The sequence below is a fragment of the Mus musculus genome, chromosome 8 (genome assembly GCF_000001635.26).
Source record: "Mus musculus strain C57BL/6J chromosome 8, GRCm38.p6 C57BL/6J".
Taxonomy (NCBI): domain Eukaryota; kingdom Metazoa; phylum Chordata; class Mammalia; order Rodentia; family Muridae; genus Mus; species Mus musculus.
Window position 1 is genome coordinate 9,167,251 of NC_000074.6, and position 8,391 is coordinate 9,175,641.

Consider the following 8,391-nt stretch of genomic DNA (forward strand, 5'->3'; position numbering starts at 1 on the left):
GCTATCAAATGGCATTTGATCTCTAAAAGAATTAGCAATCACTGAACTTTATAAACCATGCTGCCTAACATACAAAGGGGTCTGCTGAAAGGAAAGATGTTGAATCACTTTAAATAATACAGATTTGAGCTGTGCCCTGACTCCCCGGCCTGCCAGTGTAAAAGCACTTCTCCCACTGAGCATCCCCTGAGTTTTCTTTCCCTCTCTGACCTCAGAAAAATCTCTGGAGACTTCCTGATACCATCTTACAGAAACAGAGAGGAGTGCCTGGGAATATGGAGTCTCATTGCAAGAAACTGAAGAAAAGAGAAACGAGATGCTCGTAAGATCAACCATGCCAACCTTCTTCTGAATTTAGGGAAATTTGATGAAGAAATGTCCACCTCTCGTGCTTTACCACGTGGAGTTCACACTCAGTGTATCTTCAAAGACACTGTAGGTAGGAAATACACTGGATCCCCTCTTCAACTCAAGAGGTACATAGTAGTAGCCGGAGACTAGATGGCCTGATTTTGTCACCAAATGGATCAAGTGGATTCAAGAACTTAACATCTTGTTTAGCTTGATGTCACTGTCCTTTTTACGCTTTCCCTGATAGAGAAGCAAATGGTCCTGTGGTCAGGATAGAGAACAGTATTCTTCAACTGAAGTAGTGTGTGTGTGTGTGTGTGTGTGTGTGTGTGTGTGCCTCTTACCTAGAAAATGACTAATACATAGGCAGGGCGAGAAGCCCCTGACTACACTATAGGGAACCCAAGTTTAAACTCTCCTAGTGCTAAAGATGTCACTGAATCATTCTGGTTACAATAAAACCCACAGCCAGCCCTCACGAAACCGTCAAGCCCGGAACCCTGCCCCCATCAAAACTTCCGTGTTTATTCAAGCTGTGCTCTCTTATAATAACCCAGGGCTTATTCCAACAGCTGCGGATGGAATGCTTTAATTTACAAACCAGTTTTCAGAAGCTTCGTGACACTACCAGTTCTAGACACGTGTCCACGTTGTCAACCGTGCTCTGCCTGCTTAATGCAGGCAATATTGTCAGCAGCACTCTGGGGAAGGTTTCAGAAGTGCATTTAATTGCATTTTACACTTCTTGGAACAGCGAGGGATTAAGCTGAGATGGGCCAGAATAGAACCAGCTCCATCCTGTCACCTGTAAGGGGGAGAGAAGGGGATACCATGGTAAGCTTCCCACAGTACACTCTCATCTTCCTTTCTGTGAGTTTGTGAGCAATTAAGAACCCATAAATTAGCTTATACTTTAAGATTTCTGGTGGCCAGTTTTCGGTGAAATTTATCAAAAGCAAGTCACATTCATTCAAGGTAATTTCCATTTCTGATAATGGAATCAGGATTCCAGAAAGACGTAAATTCTAACAGGTGTAGAATATACAGCACTATTTAAATTGTTTACACTGCACCAATCCACATGTGATACTGTAAGGAATGTGGGACTAAAGAGCAGATAAATTATATTTGCTGAACCCGAGCTCCCCCTGAGCCACGGCGACTCCAGGAACATCAGGAATCAGCAAGACAACGTGGGAGCTGAACTCTAACATCCCTGTTCCATCTCTTTGGTTTTTATTTTATTTTATTTTTTTCTGGGATCTTGACCACATTGTCCTCTGCAGTGTATACTGTCAATCATATCACTGCATATTCTTTAAGATTTATTTATCTGTGTTTATGTGTTTGTGTCTGTGTGAGTGTGTGCGTGTGCAGGAGCTGAGGGAGGCCACTCAGAAGAACACATCAGGATATCTTGACCTAGATTGACAGGTTGTTGTGAGCTGCCTGCCATAAGTGCTTGGGTCCTCTGTAAGAACAGAACATACTCTTACCTGCCGAGCTGTCTCTCTAGTCCTGATAGTCTTACATTTTTATATTTAGTCACATAACATCTTGACTGTATTGGCAAACTGGTGTTTAGGTAGTAGTTCTTAAACGGAGTCATTTAGACGGCCAGCAAAGGTAAGAAAACACAAAAACAAAAACAATACAAAACTTCAGGTCTCAAAATTTTGGAACTAAAGTCTGAGTTTTCCCCAAAGCCATTATTCTACACACCAGACTTAAGGACTGGTACGCCACAGAAACACTCCAGGCCCTGCTGTGTCTTATCAGATTTCACCAGCCACCTTAGAAATTACTGAAACAAAAATTTCCATCTAGTCCCAAAGTAGCATGCTCACAGATTTTTCAGTAGTCCATGCCAAATGGCTAGACATCCCTTAGCTGTATTCACAACTCCAACTTTGTAACTCTTTAGTATCTAACTGAATCCCAGTTTCCTTTTGTTACTCTTTAACACGAACTAAATCTGATTTCTTTAGGAAGATAGGCTGCAGCCATCCCCAACACTCTGGATCGTAAGCCGACGAGGAATCATTACTTCCTCTGTGGCTGTTTAGAGACTAGAACGTTGTATATGTGGTGGCCATGACCTGCCTTAGGTCCCATCTTAGGTTGCTCTGGCGAGGAAGAGGGCTATGACCCTGGATACTCGTTCTGATGGTCCCAGTTCAATCAGCTAGGCTCCATGTTCTAAAGACTCTACAATCTTACAAAACAACATCACCAGTGGAATCAGGTATTTAGACATGTGAGGCTGTGGACATCTTTCGCATTCAAAGAGCATCAGCACCCTAAACCATGTCCCTAACAGTGAAGTTAGTTGGAATACACAAGGCAAAGTGCCCCAGTGTGCAGAATGATACACCCAGATACTTAGTATAACTAAATTCCCTGTCCCTATAGCATTCACCAAATAATAGTATTTTGAATAAAACCATACAATAGGTAATATTGTTGTCTGTAGGCTGTCTCCTATTTTCTCCATGGTAGAAAAAACCCTTTGAGTTTTACATTTTAATGTTGTCCCCACGTCCACAGTAACATTACAGAACTGCGGCTCCAGGGTGAAAGTCCAGTGCCTGCTGGCCCCTGCCAGGGTAAAAGTCTAGCACTGGCCCCTCTCAACTAATGTTTTTACATCTAGATTCTCATTCTCAAAGCCTATACCCATGATGGCTATAATCCCCACTGTGTGGGACTGTGTGGCAATTACACAACAGTAGTGCTTAGCAAAGCATCTAGTCAATAACAGACCGTGTGATGTCGGTTCCAAGACAAGACATTAAAGGGCCAGCGTGCTCCAGTGCGGCATTCTACTTGGGAATATTGCTGAGAACTCACTGTAGACCTTAGCAAGCATAGCACAATAGACAAATAGACGGGAAGATCTGATGTATTCAGGAACATACACACAAGTGGTGTATTAGATTTTATTTCACAAAACCACAAATACTATATGATTAGTGTGATGGTTTATTCTTGGACCAGAGAGTGGCACCATTTGGAGGTGTGCCCTTGTTGATTCCAACAACAGTGTGTCACTGTGGGTGTGGGCTTGAGATCCTCACCCTAGGTGCCTGGAAGTCAGTCTTCCAGTAGCAGCCTTTGGATGAAGACGTAGAACTCTCAGCTCTGCCTGCACCATGCCTTCCTGGATGCAGCCATGCTCCCACCTTGATGATAATGGACTGAAGCTCTGAACCTGTAAGCCAGTCCCAATTAAATGTTGTTTTTGTTTTTGTTTTTTTTTATAAGACTTGCTTTGGTCATGGTGTCTGTTCATAGTAGTAAAACCCTAACTAAGACAATTAGTTACACTGTTTCTTTTTTTAGTTAGATTTTTACATTCATTTGTCATGTTGTAAAAGTCAAATTCTATTTAAGAATTAGTGATCCTGAGTTCTTGATGTGAAAGTTGGAGAACAATGTGACAAATCCCAAATACCTAGTAAGCAAAATTTAAAAAGCAATGTCTAATAATGTCTTTAGAAAACTAATTTCGATCTATCATTTAGAACTAAAGTGTAAATCCTGACAGCATTTGAGTGAGAAAGATCAGGGAGAAAGCATGTAGTGTAATTGTCAGCGGGCAAATGTGATTTAGTATCCGTAATTATTAATATGTCAAAGTGGGCTTGAGTTTTCTTGAGCCTAGTTAATGAGAAAACCTTCATACACTTGATCTTAGCCAAAAGGCTGAGAAGTGATGAGAAACGATGAGAAAACCTTTCTTTTAGGCTTTTTGTTTGTTTGTTTGTTTGTTTGTTTGTTTAATTAAGCATTAGTCAGGTATTTTTCTGAAGAATATCTTGTTAGAAATCATAAACTGGGCCTTTGTCACCACAGAAGATTCTATAAGACTGCACACACACACACACACACACACACACACACACACAAACACATACCTGCACATTCTTATACATACTCACATACCCTCACACCCACACAAATATACACAGAAACACAAACACCTCTGCCTATACATACACACATACAAACACAAATACACCTGCACACACTCACACACACTTATACACATGTATCCACACATATACTTGCAGTCAAACATCATGCAAATATATACTCACACGTGCACACAAATGCACACACAGCCTAGAGATAAAACAATTGACTGTCTAGTGAAGTATTTGGATGAGCGTAAAGTTAAAGAGAAAACAGGCACATTAATTGAAGAACTACATCATTATTTACAGAACACTGACATTTCTTGACTCTGCTTCCATAGAATGATCACAGCCATCACCATCAGCCCAGGGACCTCCAGTGTCATTGTCCTTAAACAAGCAGGAATGCTAAAGACAAACAGTGAAAACCAGGAAATGTCACCGCCCAGTCACTTTATTCTACCACCATAAAGAAACTGGCCAGACCTGAAATGTCTAGTTAGGCCAGGATACCGCACTTGACCTGCCAGCTCTGACCCCTTAGGAGTAAACAAAGAACAGTTAGAGCTATTTCAGTGCAGCTGTGGCCTGAAGCAGCTACAGGAGCAATCACAAGCTCACAGGGACAGCAGGGTCAACCACAGCCTGCACGGCAGCCCCTCAAAACATCCATAGTGCCTCACTTGGTCCGTTCCGTTCAACTCTTTGAATTTCAACTTGATCTGATTTCCAAAGTTCTTACACAGCTCATGTGCACAGTTATGTCCTGACCTGGTTTGGCTCATATGCCATGATGTCAAGCCCAGAGAACAGTCACCCAGCTTGTGTGACATGCCCCAGTGCCCACCTCACCGTCGCTTCTCACTCAGCACAGCAGCTAAGGTCTCTGGTTTGAAAGCCAACAAGGTGTCTTTATGCTAAGTAACATGACCGGATGCTGTAGGTTGAACATCAATACTTGTTGGTTTTTCCAGACTAATTCCTACCTGCCACCTCTTAAACTTTCCTTTTGTGTGAGTGGCTTTTATATATTTTTAAGCAGCCTGAACAGGACCAAGCTTAAGTTGACATAGAGTGAAGAGCACGGTTGGGGGCTCGAGAGAATCTTGCTCTGAGATGGAGTTGTTATAGTTTAGAGAGTTCTGCTACTTTGCCTGCAACCTTAGGAAACCCACTCTGTCTCCTCATTTGACACAGATTCCACAGGGTGCGGTTATCAGTGAGCCCCAAAGGCATCAGAAGGGTTATTTTATCTAAAATTATTCTTTCCTACACTGTTGGAGTTACTATGGTAATTATGGCGAAAATTATCATAGTATTATTTAGTATACTGCATATATATGTATATAACTTTTATTATATCCAATGGACTTTTTCACATGTCAACTTGGTCTTAAATCTCACAAAGCCCCATCTGATCAGTATGGTCATTATCTCCACTGATAAATGAAGCCATGCTTGTCACACACCATGTGAGTATCCTGCTTCTTGGCCCTGCATGGTGAGTCGCTAATCTTATGCAATTTTGATGCCGCCATGCAATCATCTCCTTGGTGCAGCTAATGCTCAGCACTGCGTTAAGTCCAAAGTCACAGATGAGACTAGAGACACAAAGGCCATGGCCAGAAACTGCCTGATGCTATCCCTAGTTGTATCAAAAGGTGAGACAGGATGTTTGCCATGAGCAGGGTGCTCTGATGGTCTTATATATGCTACAATCTCTAGGAGTTGAATAGCATTTGGTTGCACTTCCCCCTAAGGCACTTGTTATTTCTCAGTGGTGTTCTATAGAACTGCACAGACAGAGAGGGAAGAGATAAATATCCCGTGCTGAACCTCAATGAATCAATCAAAATACTGACATGGATCAAAGTCAGTTCTTTCTATGTCTCCTTCAACTGTGCTAATGAATGAAGCAAATCAAACAGTTTTATTTACTAACGACTAAAAGTTCAGGCCAGTAAGCACATTAATATCTGTTCTTTATTTCTCTACAGTTCAACCAATTGCTATAGAATGCAGTGGGACCACCTTCCAGGTTAGATGTATTGCTTGGGGCTACCAATATTCACAACACATCGATCCTCAGTCCCTTAGACAGATGATGTGTGACCTGCAACAATTCACCGAGAGCCTGTCCTAGATGCTGGTCTGAGCCGAGTAAAATGGAGCTGATGAGAGGTCTCCAGAGCTGAACGCTGGAAGATGCATAGGCCCTGGCCGGGAAGAGGAACAGCTTGTCAAGCCCTGTGTGGAATAGGAGTGGTGGGATGAGGACTGTGTCAACCCTACTCTGATGTATGAAATGAGACAACAGACCTATGTAGGAAAGTGGCAGGATTTGTGGTGATAGACAGGGACTTTGCTGTTCAGTATCCACTGTTAGAAGGCAGCCACACTTTCGAGAGAATCTGAATTCAGCAGACTGTTCAGAGAGTAAAGTCATTCCTTCAGACATGCACAGCTCTATGTCACCACACTGTAATTCGGGACAGTATGAAGTCCTTGGAGGTTAATGGGCACAGTGCCCGTTGTGTAGATGTACCACATTTTCTTTATCCACTCTTCAGTTGAGAGATGTCAAGTCGTTTCCAGGAGATGCCCTTAGGTGAAAGGGGTGACACTGGAGACTGTGATCAACAGGCGGAGGCTGAGCAAATATCTTCAAATGGATGGCATGTTTGGAGAACTCTGCTTTATTGCCAGTGCTAGCCCTACTTGAATCGGATTCAGCAGGACCAGCTGCAGAAGCTGGGTAGGAGCTACAGAAGCAGGTATCAGGTAAATACAGATTGGGGACTGCAGTCAACACCACTGCACGTGGGTGGAAGTCTCTATGAAAACTTCCCCTGAGATTGAGACAAAGCTCAGCTTAGCAGTCCAGGACAGACAAACAGCTGCTAAAGTTCAACGAGGAAATCTCCCAAGTCATTTGCTAGGTCGGGATGTGATAACACGTACTCCCAGGGTACCGTCCCCACAGCGTCCCCATCCTGGGTGTTCCATTTAGCTGTGCTGAATCTGTAACTCCTATTCAGGAGATCATAGAGTGCCCAGGCCAATATTTCTCATTTGTGTACCTATTGAACTTACCCCTCCCTGAAAGAAAACCCTAAATTTACCTCTTATTTTAAGCAGCTTTCATCGTCGCGCTAGGCAACCTAGAAGGTCCCAAGCCCACGGGACCTGGATTGCGAGTGCTCTACATCATGGAGACCGCACATAAACATCGCCGAGTTAAAACGCAATGTATCACATGGAACTTGGAAAGCTACCTTGTCTTTTTTTATATATTGTGTGTGCTAACTCATTCAGTCTATAAAGATGAAATCTAAAAACCCAAAGAAACAAGCATCTCTGAGCATATAAGACTCATTTTACATGTAATTAGAGCTAACAATTTCTTTCATTTATAAAACATACTCTGATGACCTTTGAGGTTGGTGGCGGGATAGGACATTAGCTTATAATTACGGTTTGATTTGCAAGGAAATGTTGAAATAACTTCCTGTGGAACTCAAGAGCAGATTTGAAGCGGTGAAGCACCACTGCCCCCTGCTGTTGCACATTGTCATAATCGTCAAGAGATTTAAGAGAAAATCACTTTGCAAGCTAGAAGTGAACACTTTCCGTTCAGGATTGTGAAAATCTAATTTTTTAAAATCTCTTCACATACTTAAAATTTTTAATTATGTTTTAATAGTTTAAAATGCAGATATAAATCGCCAATTCAGAAACTCTTGAGACAGTCGTGATGGCTGCTAACATCTTGCACTCACAGAACATTTTAAAAGAACAATTAGTGTGACCTGTCATTCACTCAAATTATCCCCAGGAAGAGGGGAGTCATCACCCTTCATCTGCTCAGCTTCTTAGGTCTGCTGCTGTCACCCCTAAATGCTTTCTCAGTACAAGACATAGACATTTAATTTGCATGCTTTTACAGGCCAGTGGGTGTTTCTTTATTCCACAGCACCAGCAAGACAGTTCCTAAATTGCACAAACAAACGATGGGCCGTTTTGGAGTGAAACTGGTCTCCATACAGACAGAGCAAAATAATGAGACATTTGCCAGGTCTCCACCATCACATCCTATTACAACGGAAAACTGCAGTCAAAACCT

The 8,391-nt window shown here is 42.3% G+C and overlaps 1 long non-coding RNA gene across 2 annotated transcripts; it reads left to right on the plus strand.

The window, feature by feature from the left end:
- Nucleotides 1-305: 305 nt before the first annotated feature.
- Gm39128 lies at nucleotides 306-7,524 on the plus strand. 2 transcript variants are annotated; one of them, XR_870129.3, is made up of 3 exons: nucleotides 306-439; nucleotides 6,266-7,049; nucleotides 7,407-7,524. It is a non-coding gene; the product is annotated as a predicted gene, 39128 (long non-coding RNA). The 2 variants fall into 2 exon arrangements; XR_870130.2 differs by having other exon boundaries at nucleotides 7,404-7,426.
- The last annotated feature ends 867 nt before the right edge of the window (nucleotides 7,525-8,391 follow it).